The 22134-nt window shown below is 39.6% G+C and overlaps 1 protein-coding gene across 1 annotated transcript in view; it reads left to right on the top strand.

Moving 5' to 3' along the window:
* Positions 1-22134, top strand: part of ABTB2 (ankyrin repeat and BTB domain containing 2) — a 135635-nt gene that overhangs the window by 5925 nt on the left and 107576 nt on the right. The window lies entirely within an intron of this gene.

The raw sequence follows: 22134 nt of genomic DNA, 5'->3' as shown, positions 1-22134 counted from the left end.
GCAATAAAATCTGGGTCCTTTCAATTCAGTTGGTTAAAGAGCAAGTGCTGGAACTCCCTCAGTGTATAACTACTAGCAGCAAATGCTGATATTTGGATTTCAAGTGGAATTGGTGTCGGTGACAGCTTATCCCTGTGAAGCTGAGGAGCTAGGCCTGTGAAGAAGGAACGTTTTGGAGAGAAAAGTCTGTGACCTGTTGTGGCGAGGCTGAAGTCTGTTGTTACTGCTAAAGCCAGGGGTTTGAACTGAGCAAATACTGTTGAGGCCAGGACAGAATTTTACCCTTGGTATGTAAAACTCTAAGTTATAACAGGGTTTTGGTGGTTTTTTTAAATTTATTTTTCAGGTGAAAGGTCAAGCTGCTTTACCTCAAAGCACCTGTGCAATATTTGGATTTTTGGAGTGCTCTTTTTTTGTGTGTGTCTGCAGAAAATGAGGAATAAGCTTTGAGTGTTCCTATTCTTAATAATAAAATATGATATGGTTGGTGTACAGGTCTTCTGATATTGGAATAATTGAAATTAAATTGTCTCATTTCCAGTTTGAAGATCTTGTGGCATACAGTCAGCTAGTCTTTCTGAACTGACCCACCAGAGTGGTTTTTTTTCATGTACCCCATCTAATTTCTGATGTGATTTGAAACCTAAACTCATCTGATCTGGGGAGAGTTTTGATGGTTGTCAGTGAACTTCCCTAACTGATCTCTAGCATTACAAATTGCCTCCTTTTTCTTGAGATCAGCACCCACCCAGTGCGTGGATGTTGTACATATTCTAGCTGTTTTGAAATCTTAATCCTACCTAATCTGGGACTATTCCAAAACTAAATGCAGTAGTAACATAGGGTGGCAGTGAATTTTGAATAAATTGTGTTTTGATAATGGTGTTGGGATGAAAGATCTTTTTATACTGAAAAATCTTGTTTGGGTATTAATGTTATTGTAACATTTTCATGTTGTAATAACTTATTTCTGCTGATGTACCAGGTATGATTTAGTTAGTCTAGTTAATGGTACATTTAGAGCTTCCTTCCTCATCTGTTTCATTTTTCTGTCCCTTTCCCTAGCTTGGTGTTGTAATGCGTGGGTATGCAACACTGCAAGGGTAATGTTTAAGCTTATAAAGCCCTCTGTTGTATGAAATGTAAGTAAAGTACTGGAAATACTTATTTGCAATAGACTGTTTAAAACTCACTTATTACACAATTGCCGAGTTGCGGAGGGGCATGGGCTGAGGACTCAAGCACTTAAAGAACTTCAGGAAGAGCTGAAGCTCAAAACTGCCCGTTTGCACTTGGGAGCTTAAACCCAAGATCTTAATGTTGAACTAGAAGTAAGTTCATTTTCAAAAAGAACTCATCTTACAGCAATGTAAGAAAACGGAAAAATAAGGCCAAAGGTAATATTAATCCTGTGATCTTCACTAAGTTGATATGTTGTCCTTTCCAAAAGAAACACATGTTCATTTCACATCTTAATCTTGAGCAATTTGTCCATTGTGCCAGCATAATTCAAAAGAAGAGAAACTGAGGCTTCTAAACACAATGAAACCAGTAGATACTCAGCAGCGCCCAGCAAATCCCTCAGTAATCTTCATTCTTCTGAATGTTTGGAAACAAGATCAAAATAATTCTTCGTTTACATTTTAGCTGTCATTTTGCCTTTAGTCAATGCTAAGCTTTTTAAGTCAATATATGTGGTCCCTATTTGTAAACGTTTTCACATTGTTAGAGGCTCAGGACTGTGCAGTCTTACACACTGGACATTAAGAAAAACCTCTCTCACTGACTCAGTTCTACTCCACCAGTAGTCAACAGAAGAAAATGTCCATCTGCTCACGTCGAACTATGAGAATTCAGGCTGATGAGCAGAAGAATAAAACCCATCATTTCTGATGCTCTTCTTGTTTTAATGGGATTAATTCACATGTTATTTTGAACATAAGTGCCTAACATGACATTTGGTTAAATCTAAGCAGGCCTGAGGCAATGGTAAAACCAGTACAATGGTGGCTTCATGCTTTCTGAACTTACAAATTGGGACAAAAATATTTCAACAGAACTCTGATTCCTTCCCTAACAGAACAGAACTACATTTAAAAAAAAAAAAAAAAAAAAAAAAAAAAAAAAAAAAAAAAAAAAAAAAAAAAAAAAAAAAAAAAAAAAAAAAAAAAAAAAAAAAAAAAAAAAAAAAAAAAAAAAAAAAAAAAAAAAAAAAAAAAAAAAAAAAAAAAAAAAAAAAAAAAAAAAAAAAAAAAAAAAAAAAAAAAAAAAAAAAAAAAAAAAAAAAAAAAAAAAAAAAAAAAAAAAAAAAAAAAAAAAAAAAAAAAAAAAAAAAAAAAAAAAAAAAAAAAAAAAAAAAAAAAAAAAAAAAAAAAAAAGAAAAATGACTGCTAGACCTTGTTGAGAGCATCTAAGTCAATTTAAGGATTCCAAGTTGTGCGTTTATGAGTGAGGAGAGCCTTTTAAATGGAGTCGTCTTGTTGGCAGTGCAGGCCTTATCACAAGAAAGCAATAATAAAAAGAGGAAAGGATGCACAAATGCTGAAGGGTTTGTTCCCTTCACCCAAACGCATCCAGACTTGCCTTCTGACTTAGGTCACAAACCAAGCTGGGACTGTGAGCTCATTCTGGTCCTTAGGAAACGTTTGGCTACAGCGGGTGTGACTTTGGTATGCTTGGCAACTGGAGCGAGGAGAGACCAGCGCTGGGACAGGCCAGCTATGGGCAGGGCATGGCTGAGGGTTGTTTGTCAACCTGTAATTAAAGTGTCTGCTTGCAGCCTGCTAGGGTGGTGGTTGCAGCTTTTGTGAGCATGGAATTTGTGGGATAGAATTAATAGTGTGAAAGTAACTTCTGAGGGAAGGGTATGCTGTAACTGCGGCCGTCTTCAGGAGTGGAAACTAAGGATCAGTCCTTTTAATTCAAGTTAAATGGAATTCTGAGCTATAAAATCCTTGTCTACTAAAATCTACTTGCTTACGTGTTACTTGCAGGTGAAAGTCCTTTAGAATTGTAAACTTCCTCCTCATCTGCTCAAAACCTGTTACTTAATGATGTGATTTCATTAACTATAGTCTAGCTGATGGTTTTTGTGGTGGTCCTCTGGAGGCAGTCATTTGGATTGGTCTTTACTATGATCTTCACATGAAACAGTTCTTTGAAATAGAGATTCAACAGAGCCGAGGTTGTGGACTGTAACCTGTGCGAATCATTAAATCAGGTCACAGGGATTGCTGTGAATGTACTTTACCTTTCTTCCTGTTGACCAAGCGAAAACTGTCTGGCGTTCTTCGTATGGGTTTGACCCAGACAACTCATAGATTAGTTGTAAGCCTGAGCACTTGCCCGTCTTGTTCTGGTTGTTTAATTATTACACCTGGACCATTTCTTTCTTAAAACTTGTTTGATGTTCACCAGGCTACTTAACCTGCTTCATGTCTGAATTGAGCAAAATACCAGCTTCTGGAGGATGCTGCAAGGTTTCATTCAGTCATCTGTGTAAAGTGCTTTCGGGCTGTGGAGTGATAGGGCAGTAGAAGGTAAAGCATCTTCTTAATCATCTTGGGTCAGTGTACATCGTTCATGTATTTCATGTGAGGATTTCTCTCTACGCTAACTATATTGTCTTACAGTGACAATATGCATCTCCATTTGTTTGCTTATCTTATGCGCAAGTATCGTCAGCTACCTGACAAGGTTTCTGCTAGGTTTGTGAAAGTGAAATTGAAATCTAAGCCCTGATTATTTTTTAGTTATTATTATATTTTATTTAAAAAAAAAAAAAAAGATAGAAGAAAGCTAGAGAAGTTTCCAAGTGACCAAAGAGATGCTTGTTATAGTGTTAGAGTACCACAGCAGTCTATCAGGAGACTGCATTTGGCTCTCCCTGTCCAAAAACCGAAAAAGTCTTGACATAAGCAAAAAAGAGGAAAACTGTGGAAAACATGCTTAAGTAATTGCTGTAGTTTTTGTGTAGTGACACCAAAATGCTTGAGATGATGAAGGGTGTTTGTGGTATAATCATGGGCTAGAGACTAAGAACTGAAGCCAAATAAACATTTCAGGTCAGCTTTTCAGTTCATGTATGTAGATTTATAACAACTGATAAATTTGCTATGGGGCTGTGCAAGATCAAAGTAAATGTTGTTTATGATATTCCAGGGATGAGAGGAAAGGAACACTACAAAAGACATAATCTGCTTGTCCCATTCTTAGTGTTTATAACATTACAGTCCATGTTGGATACTTCTGTTACTTTCATTTCTAGCCCAATCTGCAGTCTGTTGCCTGGGGCTTGGAGAATAAAGAAGAAAATATGACTGCGTGTTTATGCTTGGACTTACACATTAAAAAAGATAAACATGCAGAGGCATAATTATCTATTATTTTCTTGATCCTATATACCTCTGGGTTTTTTTCATGATTAATTCCAAGACTGAATATTGGCAAACAGCTAAAGTAGGGAATTAGGCCAGTTCTGCCTCATATTCTTTCTTCAAACTGTTTTGGGTTTTTTTGATGTTTTAATAGAATTTAGTAGAAATCAATTTCTTGTTTGTTTGTTTTATTTAAATGACTACCCAATGCTCCATGCAGCACAGACCGATGTCAAAACTAGTAGATTAAAGCAAAAACTCAGTTTTCCAGTTGCTTTGAGACAGTTCACTTATCTTTAACTTTGATTCCACTTCGATGATCCACCCCGATGATCCTGCAGCTTCTTTTAACCTGAAATAGCGCGTGTCTCAGCCCTCCCTGATGGGTGAGGAAGAGGTGTCAGGATGCTGCTGTGGCTTGTGAGGGACAGGGGCACGAGCCGGTGTGGTGTTTCTGTGGTAGGTATGCACTCATGCGGGCGGAGAGCACCCCTCCGTACAATTACGCTGGAGCGTTGACTTCAGAGGTGTCTTTTTGGAGTGTTTTATTGTGTGCAGAGTTTGGGAAGAATTGGTAATGTGTCATGAGAAACATCAGTGGACTGGTGCATACTGTAAATTGGGCCTCAGAAGTGCTCATCTGTTTCTTCATCACAAATGGTTGAGAGGTTTCCTTTTTCTTTCTTTTTCAGTTTTTGTGCAATTTCCTGAGATAATACCACAGGTCTAACCAAAACGTTAGGGATGTATGTATGTTGTAAAAATATAAGAGATAATATATAATGAAATGCATTTCCGCTGTGGGGGTGGATATAATTTCTAGTTAATTGCACATTGAATTTCTGCTCTTTGGTTTGAATGTTATCTTCCCTCCACCCCCCACCCTGTTTTGCGCTCAACTTGCACTGGCAGTTTTGTTTAGTCTAGAGATCATAAAAAATCGCTCCAGAGTTGAACTGATACAGTTTTATTTTGGTCTTAGTATGGTTTCTGGTACTTTTAAGTTATTATATCAAATTTATAAGGTGTCTTTGGATGTTTTCACTGAAGTGGTAGTTTAACTTAGAGTGGAGGGAAGAAGATGGAAAACTATAATAGTAGCAACCAAGACATATCATCTTTATTAGTTGTTTTTAATAAACCATGTCATTCTATTGTCAATATATAAAGACTTCTAAAGCTTGTCTATGGGCTCTTTTTTTTTCCCCTCAAGAAGTGTTATGAAAAGTTCTCTTATGCTTTGGCAGTATACATGGAAATTTTGACTTCAGTGAGTATTGGTTTTGTTTGAACTTATAAGATACTTGAGGGTGATAACAGTAAGATCATCAAGTAGGAAATTTGTCAGAATTGTTGTCAATGAACTGCTACTGAAAGCAAGCTCAGAATCTGCGCGAGAAGTGCTGCTTACCTTAAAGTTTAATCTTGCTGGAGCCAAAGGAATAATTTCCATTAGCTTTAATGGGGTTTTGATCGGTATACAGAATAGGTTTGTGAATCTCTTAGTTCTGAATAATGCTTCTACCTACACCACACCAGGTAGAATAAGAGAAAGGCAGAAAGTCAAGAAAATGGATCAGAGTTGTGAACTAGGCTCGAGGGAGAAAGAATACGCTGTGTTTATTTACCAGTGCTGAGAGACCGGAGAGTTTCATTATGAAATAAAGCAGTGGCTGATGGATTTAGTCTGTGATTCCTTACAATAGCAAAGGGATGATTTTGCTTATCAGAAAAGACTGGATTCTTTCTGAAGCAGTTGCCTGGGCTTTCCCGCTGAAACCACTTGGATTGAGGCCACGTGTTTGTCTGAGGTAGTTTTGTTTTAGTACTTTGTAATAAACTTCAGGGCTTTACACCTCGAGGTGGGAGAAGCTTTGGTGACCATTCATTCTGTGGAAAACCTGGATGTCCTGTCATGTGTGCTGGCGGCAGGGGGGTTTTAAAGCATCTATACACAGAAGTAGTTTTGTAGCTGCACCGGTGAGTGTGATGTGGGTGACTGGTGTGTTCTTGTTAACGTTATTTCCTTGAAAAAAGTGTGTCCTTCCCCCCACTACCCCCCAGCCCCGTTCTCTCAGGGCAATGCCAGATGCAGAGTCTCTTGTTAAAGCCACTCAAGGAAGATTCATGTTTAACGCTATGTTTCCCGAGGGAAAGCAACCCTGGAATTGTTTCTGGCACCTTTCCCTGTGTATATAATCTTGGGTCTTGTATTTTTGTTGCAGACGTGGAAATGCAGCTTTCGTCATAGGTTATTTTGTGGGATGATGTATGAGCTGCACGTCAATAAATTTGGGGAGAGGACTGTTTTGCTTTGTTTTTAAACAGTTGCAGTGGCCTGTGACCTGCTGGAATTGGGTGATAAAACTGTGTGAATTTTCTTCTACCTTGACAGCAGTTCAGAATATCATTTTCCTTTTATAGTATGATGATGTATACGTAAGGCTGTGTGATTGTGGTTTTTTTATGCTCACTGCAGAAGGCCAGAGCTTCCCTAAGGCAAGCACAATTTATAAATTAAAACGAATATAATTTATTAGCATGAAGGTAACTCTTGCCATATAGCCAAGACTTAGATAATGCATATGTTATGGAAGAAGATACTAAATTGGCACAGGGCATTTGGCCTACCACCATCTGCAAAGCCTGCGCTCCAATTTTCTGCTGTTGCCACGGGCTGCAGACTCAGACAGGAAATCATGGTAGGATGGGAAAGAGTCCAAAACATACACAGCTAGTATAAGGTTTGCAGTTAAAAGAGAGTCAGAGAACAGGCTATCTGTTCTACTGAACAGGCAGTGCAAAGTAAAACTGGCTCGTGTGTGTGCGCGCACGCGCGCACTTTAAATGTCTTTTTATATGCTCATTTTTTTTAAAAGCTTGAATTTTTTCCAGGTAAAGTAACGTGTATAACTTCAAATGATCCATTTATATATGAGGGGCCTGATTCAGCCCTCGCTTAATTGGACACGCTGGTCTGAAAGAAGAGTAAAGCAGTGAAGAATCAGGCCCCTGACACACATGAAGTAAGCACACAGAGTTTTGTCTCGGCATGTCAAACAAAAGAGCAGCCCCCTGCCTCCACTTCCTACCCTGGACTCACCACCGCTTTGGGATTTGCTTTTGGTTTTGGGGAACGAGGCCTGGGTTCTGTGTATAGTCAAACATACAGAGTTCCGAGTATAGCCGTAGGAGGCTCTGCGTATGGTCTGTCAAGAGGCAGGGTCACGGAAGGTGTTTGGTTAGCGGGGCTGGATCGCTTTCTAGCGCTGGGTAGATAGAATCATAGAATCATTGAGGTTGGAAAAGACCTCTAAGATCATCGAGTCCAACCGTCAACCCATAGGATCAGAGTTATCAATGTATTTTCTTTGAACTACAGATTGAAACAGGGAATACTGGGATGACTTGCTTTGGAGAGCAAACCATTTTCTTACCTGTCAGTGAGAGAGTAAGCATAATAATCTACAGGTAATGAATTGCACTGTTTGCAAAGCTTCCAGTGGTCTGAAGAGTGGTGTGCAACTGGTCAACTTGTACTCCCTTGACAGGTGATGGAGAGAATAATTTCTCCATCAGTTGCTAATTTAATCTTTGTATAGAAGATGCTTCTTAACTAAAAAATAACAACAAAACAACACTGAGTGTCATGCTAGTGACATGTTCTCGACTGAGAGAATAGGAGCTCAGCAAACTTCTTGTGGCAAAAACCTGAACTAAAACTTTTTCTCACAGGCCCATCTGTGGTTTTGAATTCTGACTGAAGGGAACCATACAAGAGGGTGGTTTGTTCTCTGGGCATTTTCCAACCATAGCTTTTATTTGGCCGTAAGAACTGCTTCCTGCTTGCCTTAGTTGTGTATGTAGTCCCTTTTCAGCTGCATGGAAGAGTGGAACTGTGAACAGGAGTAAGGTGAGGTCTGAGTGTTACAGTGCCAAATATTGCTGGATGCAATGGTGATGTGTGTGCCAAGAATGAGACTGAAGCTACCAATTAATCCCATTTAGAAATCAAATAACTTAGGTAGCATTTAACCCTGGGGCTGGGATCAGTGAACGAGGCAGTCTGTTTCATGACCCTGTGTCTTCCAGTAACTGCTGCTTTTCTGTGTGTAATATAACTTCAAAAAGACTTGCTGATTTTTATTTTTTATTTTAAGTAAAATCTGACTGGAGACAATTTTCAAATTGCGAACTGCCTCAGCCAAGCCATCTGCCCGAGTCTTCAGCAGCGCATTGTATTTCTGAAAAGCATTCTAGCAAAACATCATAATTCTGAAAAGTTTGAGCTGATTCTACATTAAAAGGGATGATCCAAAAAGCTGATGATGATTTACATGTGAACACTGCCAAGTATTTCTCTGATGAGAGTACATAACAAAGAAGTGCTCAAGTGATTGAGTAAGGCTGATTTGAACAATCTGTTGTGGATTATAGCTCCTTCTGATAGTCCACAATTGTGAGAAGCTACTGTCACTTGTATTTTCAATGTGTTTTGCTTAGAGGTACAAGATCTTCTGTTGTCAAGTCCCTTGAGCCAGTTGTGGGGGGACATACAATATTTCTTGCTTTAAAATATTCATGAAGCTTGCATGGGCTAGCTTCATCTGATTTTGTCACCCACAGCGATTTCTAGAAGACGACAGAAAAGTTGCGTTTGATTTGTCTTGGGATTGCTAGACAACTTCAACTTTTGGGTCTGAATATGGATATGAATATTGGATATGAACCAGTTGCTCTCCTAACCTTGCTATTGTCTTAACTAAGGAGTTTGCTCAGTGAATATCTGTAAAAATGTATAGTATTCATTGTACAGGACTGGTTCATCTGAGGACGCTTTTCTGTTGTTCAGGGACAACAGGTTACTTTCTGTGCTCGTGTGATGAACAACATGAGCTTTAAGAGACTCGTGTGGGAGTGATTTCTTCTACTCTTTGTGATTTGCTGTTGAAGACAAATGAAGCAGTTTATATAAAGCAGCTGCTTATTTTGGAACAAAATCAGCATAACACGTTAAAGAACCCATTAATCACTTAGCTTGACCTTAATTCATTATTTAAAAAAACTTCTTGCATCTATTGTTCATTTCAGAATGCCAGGGATGCTAAGAAATACGTTATGTATTCAGATCTACAGGTTAAGGGCCTCAAATTAAGTTTTAATAGGGAGCAAACCCAAAATGGATTCCTGTTGAAGTATTGGCTCTCCTTTTACTCATTTTTAGGAGTAGAAGGCGGCTGTATATATACCTGCACAAATAAAGAACTGCTGTGAACTCTCATCTTGTTCCATAGTTGCCACGTGTAAATTTTTGTCCTGGGACAGTGGCTTCTTCTCTTTGTTCAGTCCTTGCCAACACAAAAGCCCTCACTTTCCTGCAAGTCTTTCAGGAGGGGGAAAAAAGAGAAATAAACCAACTTCTCCATCTCCCCTCCCCTCAAAAATCCCAACTCTCATTTTACAAGAGAACCAATTCTGTATTTATACTCTAAGTTCCTTGGCGCAGTGTCTTTCTTACATATCCCCTGTGTAATCATAATGGTATCGGAAGAGCTTACTACATTATAATCATGTTAACTTGTTGCAGAGATTTTTCATTATAATCATGTTAACTTGTTGCAGAGAGTTGCAGAGTACTGAGGGTAAATGGATCAGCCATTAAAACCTAGATTAGTTTTGAGTTGGAGGAAGGGGTCAGTAGATGACTTTTTGAAAAGATTGAATGATTTGGTCAGAAATCTGCTCTATGATTGCATAGGAGCATAATACAATTGGCTATTCCTGCAAACCAAAATGTAATCATAACCACAGGATCAAGTTTTCATTCAGCTTTCAAGGAAGGTACTCAAAACAGCATTTTCATTTTATTGGGAAGGTACGGTCAGGTTTGCGGTGTTCTTTAATATGTAGTAGTTCATAAAACTGGCAGCCTTAATTGGATGTAACAGTTAGTAGAAGCATATGAGGTGAACCAGAATGAGGTCTCTTGGGGTCTGAATTGCCTCTTCTCTTAAAATACGCATGGCTTGTCGCAGTGAGTATCTGTGGTCAAGAAAAACGTAGTAAAAATTTTATTTGAATAATGGCATTCATGTAGCTATGCTAATGAGCTGTATTCTGCTGTCTATCCTACAGATTGTGGACTGGATTCTGAGCTTATTTTACATCCATAATGGCTTCTGTCTGCAGTAGAGCTTGTCTCAATGCACAGTGATGTAACGGATCAGAATCTGACCTTATTGCACTGCTTTCCCACAACGGTTAGGCAGCAATCACACAGCTGTTCACAGATTATTTTTTTTTTTTGTTCCCAATTGGCTGCTTTGGGAGACATTATTCTTTGGCCTCAACTTCCTAATGCAAATATTCAGCCACTCTTTGGTAACAATGTTCAGACGGAGCAGGCAGTGGTGGTGAAGGCATTAAGCATTGCTTAAGTATTTGGTTCTGCTCAAAATGCTCAGGCCTTTAATGAATATTAGGTTTATTTTTATGGACAGTGAATTATGTGCTTCCTCTCTCCCTTTACCCCTATCTTCTCCTCAGCTTATGACAAGCTAAGACAAAAGCAGCACTTAAGAAAGGAATGAAGTGTTTCATATGGATATATCTTGTAGGCTTTTTTTCACTAATGTCATGGTTACATGCTCTGTTACATTCAGCATCCCCACTGACATCAGGGAAGTTGCATGGGCTAGCAGTTCACCGCTTAGTGTTTTGGGGTTTTTTGGTTTTTTTTAAGTATTTGATTCATTCATTGTGAAAGTACTGTAAGCTTATGAATTAGACCCAAGAAAGGGTGGGAGGAGGAATATAAATGAATACTTTGCGAGCTGGAAATCTTGGCTACACTGCATAACTACTTGGTCACATTAGAATGACTGAAATGCTGGTTAGGAGGAGCTCCTGGAGGTCATCTAGTCTAATCTCCCACCCGTGCTTGGACTCCTGCCAGAACTAGATCAGTTTGCCTCTCTAAATCTTGAAAATGTCCGTGTGGTAGATCCCACAGCCTCTCTGAGCAACCTGCTCACTTTTTAGTGAAGAAGTTTCTCCTAACGTCCAGCCTGAGCCTCCCAAGCCACAGTTTGTGGCCAGTGCCCTTGGTGCACCATCTGGCTCTCCTGAGAAGAATTTGATTCCATAATTTTTGTAGCTACTCTTTCAATAGTTGTAGGCTTCTTTTAAATTGGCCCTTAGCGTCCTCATAGTCAGGCTATGCAAGCCCAGCTCCCCCACCCTCTCCTTGAAGGCTGTGCTCTGTAGGTCCCTGACTGTTTTCAGGGAGAGACCCTCTGCTGGTCTCTCTGCAGTTTATCCACATCCCTCTGGAAGTGGGGAGCTTAAAACAGTGTTACCCATAAACTTGCTGAGGCTGATTATGAAGATATTCAACAATATGGACCCCAGTATCAGCTCCTGTGTTCTCTGCTCATTGTTATTCTGCCAAATGAATACTGTATACGTAAGATACAGTACTGTACATTATGTGGTCTACCATCATCTCTGCCTCACCTTGAGTGTGAAAAGGCCTTTCTGGTTAGAAACTGCTGTTGAATTGTGCCCAGGCAGAGTGCAGGGAAGCAGTGGCAGAGCTCCAGAGATGAAGAGGCAGAAGTGTGGCAAGGAGGAGGCAGTGATCGGGAGGCTTGCTCCAAAGCGGTTGGCAATCCCAGGTCTTCTGACTCCTGTCTGGTTTCTGAAGACTTGGCTTCTCTGTGATACTGAGCTGCTGTATAACTTTCGGCCATGTGATTTTTCTCTCTCTCTCTGTCTCTGTTTTTAATTCATGTATTAAATGAAGCTAATGATGCCTCTAACCTTTTGGAGAGTATCTAAAGTTCAGTGAAAGAACTTCACAAACAAGTGTGTTACATTGCCTTGTAACCATGCATTCATACTTAGCTGTCAGTGGCCGTCATGTCCCCTGTCACTTACAGAATGCCTCACATTGTATGTTAGTGTCACCTGATCTGCGATGATGTGGCATACTGTCGTTTGTACTAGAGAAACGCCCAGAAACCCTGTCTTTGGAGCATGCTTGACCTGGCTTGGATGCCAACACTTTATTAGGCATCATCTTTGGGCCAGAGAAGTTGCAGTGCAGTCAGACAGAAACAAGCGTGGGAGGATGAAGTGTTATGTGACAGCCCTGTGGCAAAAGCCAGAATGAGCCCAGGCTGATTTGGTCCAGGCTTACCACTTGCAACCACTGTTGCACTCTCTGCTGGAGAGGGACACGTCCCAGTGTTGCTGGAGTCCTAGACTTGGCACACTGTAGTGGGCCAGATTGTGGCTTTATGCACAATGAAGAAGTATGGCAAAAGAGAGGTTTCAAATGCAGAATTTCCTTTCTGCCAGAGCACGAAACTGAGACATTGCTTGCTCGAGGGAGTCTCTGAAGAGAAATGACTTCATCACTAGAGACTGAGCTTCTTGCTACTGCAAGCAGTGATTCTTGAGTTCCCTTTTAGTCATTTGTAAAGTCAAAACTATTTCTGATGTTTTAAAGTTAAAGACGACCTAAAAAACCAAAACCAAACCAACAAAAAAAAAAAATCCCTGAAGTCTTCTGTGCGGCAGTCGAATATTACTACACGCTTCTTGCAAACTCCTTCAGCTCTCTCAACTGAGTTAGAGCTATGGTGTCAATGTTATTGCAGTGTATGAGAATATCAGTATTTTCACTGTCCAGACACCTCTTCAAAATCAAGACTTTGAAGTGTGGCTGTGAGGTCTGCTTCTGCCTGAGATCTAGTCTCAGGTTTCAGTGGGTTGTTTTTCTTGTTTCCCCCCCAGCCCTTTCCCTGTCCCCCCCAACCAGTGTTGAAGGCACACCCTGCCTGATCATTTTAAACTTAGGAGATGGGGAAAGTGTGATCTGTTGGTTATAGCAGACTGCAGACTTAGATTTGTTGTCATACTTTATCATTGACTGCCCTTTTTAAAGTTGCAGTCACTTACATGAATGCTGCCTGTATGTACTTGGAAAATTGAGTCACTCTGCTCTGTGCAAGTGGAGAACTGAGAAGCAAATATTTTAGTTTCTCTACCTACTGCATGGTGATGTGGAGCATTCACAAACCAAAGACTCATTCAATATTTCTTTGGAAAATATGGCTCTAAACACTAGCTGCCCCTTCTTCCTTACACCAGCTGCCCAGGAAAACAGGTACTGGATTGTGTTTTAGCCTTACATAACCCTTAAAAACAGAACGTCACCTACAAAAATTAACGGACTAACAATACATGGGTAAGCAGTTGAAGAGAATTTTATACCAATTAAAATAACAATGCTGGTGACTGTGCAAGTTTCAGTGTACCCACGCCGCTTTTCTTCCCTTTTCTTCTATCTTTCATTTATTTTGCTTCTAGGTTATAAACTTTTGAAGGGAGTGGGGTGGAGACCAGGACACTGGAAGTTACTCTGTATTAACTTTGTTCAGCTCTTGAACAAAGCTCTTAACAAAACTTGAGCTCTTAAAGTAATTAGTAAAAATAACTGATCAGACTTGTCACTTTCTCTTCCGTGAAGATGTTGAGATTATGCTGAAATGTTCCTCAAAGAGGCTGGATCCCATTAGCCAGCAGTATCGGTTCTGGATGTGGGGTCCCCTCTGAGGCTGGCAGTACTGGCAGAAAAAGAGAAGAGACACATCTTTTTGACATACTTATAAACTCTGGAAATGTCAGCAGAGATAATCCTGACTAATACATTTTATTTACCAATGAGGTATAGACTGCAAATATTGGTATACTCCAGAAAATGTTCTCCTCCTGTCTTGAGTAGTGCAACTAAATTGAGTTTGCTAGTTAGCAAGAGGAAGCTTGCTCCCTACATACAAATTCATGTCTGTCCTTCTCTAATTGATGTAAACCCTCTGTGAAATTGCTACCCAGAAATGACCTCACTAAGGTTGTTTGCTCAAACTCTTGGCAATCCGTCTTGAATACTCAATGCAGTAGCCAGAAAGCAGCAAAACCCCCTATAAGCTAGAGAATAAATGAGGTGGTGGTGTCCATTATACCAAAATGCTCTCTACTTCTTCTCTGCTTTTAGTTCAAAAAATGATTAAAATAGTATTCTAATGTTGCGTTTATTAGTTATACCCTGCCATGTGAAATCCAAAGAAATGGCTCTATTTAGAATGCTAAAATGCCAGAGGTTAACTCTGCTTCAGTATTTCATATTAACCCAAGTAACTGTAGCGAGCTACTTAAATACAAACTTTAGAAAAAAAATCCTGCACTATTCTAAGTCTGTTGCCAGTGAGTCTTTGAATTTAGGTGATTTCATGCATGCGGAGGTAGACTTTATTTTTCCTTCATCAACTAAAATAACAATAAAGCTGAACTTGGTGTATTTATTTAATGAAACACAGGATCCCTGCCCTGATGGTTTTAATCAGTACCCTCACTACGTGGTAATTAGGGGTTCTCTCCCATGGATCTGTTTTTACTTAACTTTCAGAATGTGTAGCCCGTTTAAGTTTCCAGAGATACTTGCAACTAATGTTGCCTCATTTACATGCAGATTATCCAGAGGGGACTCTTAAACACACACTCATGTTACAGAAATGCAGACGTTTTCAGCAGTTTCTTATTTGGTGAACAGTGTTCTGGAGTAAAATGTTATCTTTTGTGAGTAACTAATTCATTCCACTCTGCGGATGGGACCGGCTCTTTCATTTCTTACATACAAGGATTCGGAAGCTGAAGAGGGCTGAGAGCCAGGATTGCCTGCTCTCCAATGTGCCGCTGGACACAGCTCTGCTAATTTAAAAGTACATACCTGAAATCAGGTTCAGGCTGCAAATTTGCTACAGAGAAGCCCTACATGCAGTACAGGTCAAGAAATGGGCCGTTGCTTTCTCTGGCTCGACAGAGCACATCAGTGGAAAAGAGGTAACAGCAGGCTTCTTGCCTTTATGCTTAATAGCTAACTCCCTAAAAGTGACCTGAGAAATGTCTGTATTTGTGTCTCTTAACTGTCCAGCTGGGTACCATTTGCTCCTGGCAGTTACGGAATCACTGGAGACGTGAGGAAGTAGAACAAATATATAGCATTTAAAGCTCTCTAAAACAGCTTCCCTACATAGTACGTGATGATAAAATACTAGGTGGCAGTTTGGTCCGATATAAAAGTTTTATTGGTATGAGTTTGGGCCAGCCACATTATTCAGGAAGCCACTACTGGAGTTTTCAAGTCATCTGAAATGTGTGCTAGTAAACCCCTTTTATAAAGCAACACAACGTCGTGCAAACTCCCTGTATGACTAGTCATCTGTGTCCTGGGATTTAGCTAGTGGGATGTTTGTGATGTGAGTCTCAGTTGCTGGTTTGTACAGGTGTACTGCTTGTAAAGCCAGACAGAAGGAGTGAGCTTCTCCCAGTCTCTCCTGGTCCCAGACTTCAGCAAAGGGATTACAGAGAAACCACCTTTGCATTTTGCTGAAACCTATTAATTAAACCTTTCTCATTGCAGAACTGAGTCTTGCTGCTAACTCCTTTCCCTTCCTGAGCATTAAGATTAAGAGGGAACAGCTTACTGTGTACTTAGAGCTACTGTAGGATCAGAAACATGTCTCATTGTAGGTATCTGGTTCCTCTTTTCTATGAGGAGAAAAATCAAAAACCGTTCCCCAAAACATGACCGCTGAAGCGGTGAAGCTGAGACAGTGGGGCTGGAGTTTTGGATTGTGAAGGAAAAAACCTTTGCTTTTATTGTGCGCTGTGCACATCTTGGAATAAATTAACTGAGAGATTAAAACATTTTGGTTGCAAATACAAGTCAGTAGCTGGAGTGATTTGGCGTCAGAAGAGGAGGTGGCTAGCCTGGACAACTGATATATAAGCATTGCTTCCTAAATGTGGGTATACACCCAGATGGTTTTAAAGGTCTCTGAGGCCGTGACTGTGTCTAGAATATCCCCCCCTCCCATTCTTTAGGAATACTGGTAACTGTGAAAATGCCCTGAGTAGAAATGCAGCGTTAGGATGAAGGTATGTTTTGTTCTGACTGCAGTGGGATCTCTTATTATTTGTCTGAGAAGCTGTTTAGATTCCTAGCTAAATAGGTCTTTCCAGGCTTGTTCACTCACTTCTTTGATCTGGCTTGGCACTTTTCTCTTTCATTCTGTTGTAATTTTTTCTTTGCAGCTCAGCTGTTCTTAATCATAACAGCTTATGAATTTGGGTACATACTTTAGCTCTGACTTTGAAAATGAGGGGTTTCATCATAAATAACAAAATTAAGAAATTGGTAATAAAATGTGCTTTAAACAGTTTCAATAGGAAAGCATGTTACAATGCATTGTGAGAAACCTGTTTAACTGGTACCAGTAACAGTCTACTAGCTTAACTTTAAACCTAGGCTTACTAAACACAAAAACCCCATACACTTATAACAAACGTAATTTTCTTTTGTGAATAAAATATGGATACATAAGTTCTTTTAAAAATAAGGTTTGCTCTTGCATGTTGTGGAAGAGCTGGTGTGTGAATATAGACTGCAGTTTGGAAACCCATAACGAGATAGAGATTGCAAAAAAAATTGCTCAAAATTCTTCCCCTCCTTGATACTCCTCGCCCAAAAAAAGGGAAGGATGACTGAGAAGGAGAATTATTATGAGCAAACAGTAGGGAACCTAGCATTGAAAGGATTTAGTGTTCCAGTGTAGCGCTATACCAGTAGTATACGGTACTCACTGTAGTGAGTTCTGTAGTAGCATCCCATGAAGAGCACAGAACTGAGGGGGGGGGGACTAGGGGTGTCTCCTGCGTGGAGACAGGATCAGATATTATTCCTGTGTTTATGTTGCCTGGGTGGCCAGTTGGTAATACTTAATCATTGGATGCAATCAAAATGTTTGCAAACCTCTCCAGGTTTGGCCACGTTGTTCCTGTGTGAATGTAATAGTATGTGGAAGGTTGTGGGTGAATAAACGTGACAAGCTATAGCCAAGGCTTGAAAACATGGGACCTGCGTTCGCTGCTAGGGCTGTTCTGTTGGAAAAGGGAAAAGAAAAACAGATCCCTTTGGGGGGAAAAAAAGGAAAACGAAAGCAGATCTCTTTATGAAAATAAAAACGCGTTGTGGGATAGCTTTGCTTGTATTGGAGTCACCATTTTTTTTCTAGCGAGGCTTGACTTCATTTAATTTGAATATTGCTGCTCATAGTACAGCACCCTACCCATTGTATTGATGTGGCACAGAAAATGCAATTGAACTGTCCAAGGCTACCTTTCAAGTCAGTGTTAGAGTTGGAGTTGAATTCTAGATGTTCTGGCTGTTCTAAGTTTTGAGCTTTTGTGCTCCCCCTGCATCCTCCACTGTCCAGCTATGATTTTAGAGCTTGTGATTATGGAGGGCAAGACGCACTCAGCACAGTACCAGTCAACGATGAGATTCTTTAACAGTGATTTTTATACCATGGGCATCAAACCTTCAATGAAAATAACAAAAACTGCAAGACCATACTGCAGTAAAAATCACTGGTGGCTGGAATACTTTCCACAACTTTAACAGCTTGCTTGTCTGATATTTTCTCTCTAGCGTTGTAGGTTGGGACAGTCATCAAGGAGAGCAGTGAATATATAAGTAGCTGGTTGACTTGAAGGATTTACATTCTGCTCAGCTGTGGCATCGTCAGAAATAAATTCAGTGTATCACAATGAAATATTTTAAGGAATACTTCTTGCTGCGCAGTCACCCACATTTGAGTAACACTTCCATGTTGTAGAAAAGCAAACCACTGTGCATACTCATTACAGAAACATGTTTGTGCAGCTCACCATAGATCACATCCAGCAACAACCTACACATACCTGTCTGGTGACAAATGATTGCTCAGCCCAGCAGTGATCTGACTTCTGTTTTATGATAAGCTAAGGTGGTTTCCTTATTGCAAATTATGGGAAGGTCTCTTTCTCTTTTTTTCTGAAGCACGTAGTCATCTATTTTTGGATTCGGTTTGTATCACATTCATGATGACTCTTGCCGGCTACGTCAGAAAGCTTGTCATCGTTCTTTTTTAAAATATTATACAGCTGAGTAGAATTAGGGCATACCATACACATGAGGAAACTCTCTCTCTTTTCCCCTTTCAGCCACACTGAAAAGCTGTTTTAGTTCACTATGGGTCTGCATAGATTGTAGGCAGTGTAATAAGAGGTGGAGAAGCTCTTGTGAAGATGATGACACACAAGAGTTTCGGTATGTTGCTTCTACTTCACACCCTGCTTACAAAATATTGCAAGGACTCAAGCCAGGGGCTATAAAGCTTATTGTTATTATAATAAAGATCTTGCAATTTTTATATAGTATCTTTTGTTAGTGTTTTACAAATACTAAGTAAGCCTTGTAGCACTTTATTAAGGCAGAAAAATACTGCAAATTTAAAATAAAAAAGGAAAATTTGAAACGTATGCAGAAGAAGTGATTTGTTTAAAGTCACACAAAAATCAAAGTGGCAAAACTGGAAGGAAAATCCTGAAAAGTGTCTCAGTTGATATTGTGGTGCTACCTAATGGACAGGTGTGGTGTTAGTTTAGAGCTTCTGCCAGGCTTCCCCACAAGCTCATTGAGTCAAAAATAGGTGTGTCTTGAATGTGCTGTACTCTGTGCTCTCTGGCCAGCGCAGCAGCCGGTATGAGATTGTAGCAAAATGGAGAAGTTTGCAGAGCAGCCCCCAGACTGCATGGATTTACAGCCCACAAACAGTGGAGGGGAGACACGACACAGCAAAGCATCTTCAGCATTTCATTATATCGCCAAACAAGAAATGGGATGCTGTCTTCCTGAAATACCTTCTGATATTGAGTAGTTATTAGAGGGCGTTCTGCTTGAGACTTACGGACAAAAGGTTGTGCTATGCTTAGTTTTAACACCTTGGAGTGTTGACCATTTATTTTAAGAATTTATTACGATTAGAGGTCTTGCGGTGAATTTTGCTGGAGAGATATGCTCCTGCAGCTGACTCAGTCATGAATCAGGGCCGCCTTCTCAGACTGAGCAAATTCTCAGTGCATCACATGTGAATTGGTTACAAAACTCCTTTCCACGTTGAAAGTGAAATCTCGGTCTGTTTCCATTTGGTTCTTCCCAGAAGAAGAGAGTTTTCATTTTTTTACTGCCCTATGGTAGATGCTGAAGATGAAGGGGGATACACCTGCTACTGCATTTTTCTCTTTTTATGCCTCCTGCATGTGTGGGGCTGTATAAAGAGCTCATTACTGTCTTTAAAAACTTTACCAAAAAAAAAAAAAAAGAAAAAATATCAGTGCATGAAACTGATCCTTTGTTGTGTTTATGCCTCCTTTTAGGACTGGAACACAATTTAGTGTTACATTAAATAAGAACCGTTTTAGCTTAGGTAAGAACAGGTTCTGTCATTAATCGGTTATTAATCATATTTCTTTTTTTAACTACAAATATAAAAATCCAAAGGCCTGAGGAAGTTCAGTAGCATAACTTAAATATAAAACAAAAAGTTGCGATTTATTAATTTCAAATCAGGCTCTGACTTCATAAAATGGATCTGATGTTCATCTTAGTTACAGTGGTGTATCTGAAATGAGCGTCTGGACTCATATCTCTTATCTGCAGTGAAACCTGTTTTAAGCAATGGCACTTCAGACCGATAAGAAATAGTTACTTACTAAACTTGGTTGTTTAAAGTAAAAATCAAGTTCTGCATAGAAATTTAGGCTCATTCCATAAATGTGTGTGACCATAAATTTACCTGGATCAGTAAACTTGTTACAACAGTCTTAAATTAGACACTTTAAAGAACAGATTTTACATAAGCTGTGCTAAACCTCTGGAAATGTTATTGATTTACAAGTGGCTGAACTTCCTTGTTGCTAAATTTGTTCTAAGATCTCTCTTCCTCTGGAGAAAAATTATTCCGTATCACTTTAAGCTGTTGGTCTTGCTGGTTATGTGTAAGCTGTGGGGTGGATTTACTCTCCGGTGTGCCTTGCAGATCTGGTCCGACACCTTCCTGATGTTCCTGCCACAAGGCAGGACAGGACTTGAGGGTGCATCTCTCCACCTCCTCCCCAATCTGCCTGGTTGCCTGGGCACCTAAGTTTTCTTCTAAGGAAAACAGGAGTTTCCAGTAGACTTACGGCTGCATAGTTGGGGAAATAAGACTGCAGGGAGTCCCTGGAGTGGTTCTGTTTTGTAGGTTAGGCATGATTGACGATGAGGACCAAATGAGGCCATGCACGATAGGGTAGTGGTTACACCAGAGATGTGCAAAACTTTCTGTTTGGATACAGTATTTTGACATTCAGATTCAAAGTCTCATCTTACTTCTGCAAGGAAATGAGATGATTGTTCATAAAAGAGGTATTTTTCAAGCAGATGCCAATAAATAATATGAAGAGCTTAATGAAAGGTAATTGTCTCTTATGGGGAAAAAAGTTTCATTTTCATCACTGCAAATTGAAACCATGTTGTAGGTGGCTGCTTGCAACAGACTCCAAACTTGGCTCTGTATATTGGCTCTGAGAACTGACCTGGGTTCATCCTTTCCCGAGAAAGGTTCTGGAATGCAAATTATGCCCTTCCAACATCGTTGGCAACTGCATCGTGTTGTGTTTACGCTGTTGTTGATGGGTTTGTATCCCAAAGCAAGCAACACCCGTGTTTAGGTGCTATAGGATAGAACTTGGTAAATACAACCTCATCCTTCTCATGCGCCTGTGATCCAAACTGTTGTGGTCTTTTTCTTTGTGACACGTAGTCTATATCTGGTGGAATATTTTTCCTAGTGAAAATTTCTGGTGTGTGTTTTTTTGGTTTTTTTTTTTTTTACTAGATATAAGTTGAGTGACTAAAAAAACCTGGTCAAGTTGAAGTAATGAGACAAAGTGACTTGCACAGGTACTGCCATTCCTTTTCTGTGTTGGAGGAGTTATTCTAAGGTAACATACTGTGATGTTAGCATACAAGGGCTTATATTGTCTGTCAGCATAGTTAAAATATAATGATTAGCATAAACACATTCTCCTCTGCATTGATTCTTGAACTGCTAACAGAACGGAAAAGCAAGAAGGGCTTGATCTGGCTCTGTACACAGCACGAGAAGGAACAGAGCTGTTGAGTAAGAGGTTATCATTGCTTCGTAGTAATTTTTCAGATAGAAACACTCTTCAGACTGAAACTTGAAGAGTCAGGTGCTAGTGGAACCAAAACCAAATAGAACACTTGCAATAAAACAAGTTAACCACACCATCCAGTTGAGCCTTGCTTTGAAATTAATGAGCACTGAGTTTTGTGCTTCTAACTTGAATTGGGTTTTATTTTTGGAGGAATATTTACTGCAATGTGCATCATTGTTGAGAGTTTTTTTCATATGGGGATTTCAACGCTAAGTAAGTGGTGGTAAAAATTCAGTAAGGCTATCATAAAACTGTATAAGTGGAGCTGCTCTGCATTTGTTAGGGCTGTCCCCGGAAAGAAAATAGCATACAGAAAGTTGTCTACATTTATGCCATGGCTTGCTGATGAATACTAATGCTTATACAGTGTAAGCCCTGAAATATAACTGAACTTTGCAGTTAAGAAAAAAAGATTATCTTTCAGAATATTCTTAATACCACTGAACAAAGAGAAAAGATCAAAGCCATCCAATCAACCCCATTTTTTGTTTTATTCAATTGATTTCTAAAGGCCCCTGTTACTATAGTAACTCCAGTAGGTCTTTTAATTACAAAATTTGTAAAAACACATCAATTATTGAACTGCTGG

The sequence above is a fragment of the Aptenodytes forsteri genome, unplaced genomic scaffold (genome assembly GCF_000699145.1).
Source record: "Aptenodytes forsteri isolate BGI_AS27 unplaced genomic scaffold, ASM69914v1 Scaffold252, whole genome shotgun sequence".
NCBI lineage: Eukaryota > Metazoa > Chordata > Aves > Sphenisciformes > Spheniscidae > Aptenodytes > Aptenodytes forsteri.
Note: the sequence above shows the minus strand (reverse complement) of the source record. Positions and strands in the feature narration are given on the sequence as shown.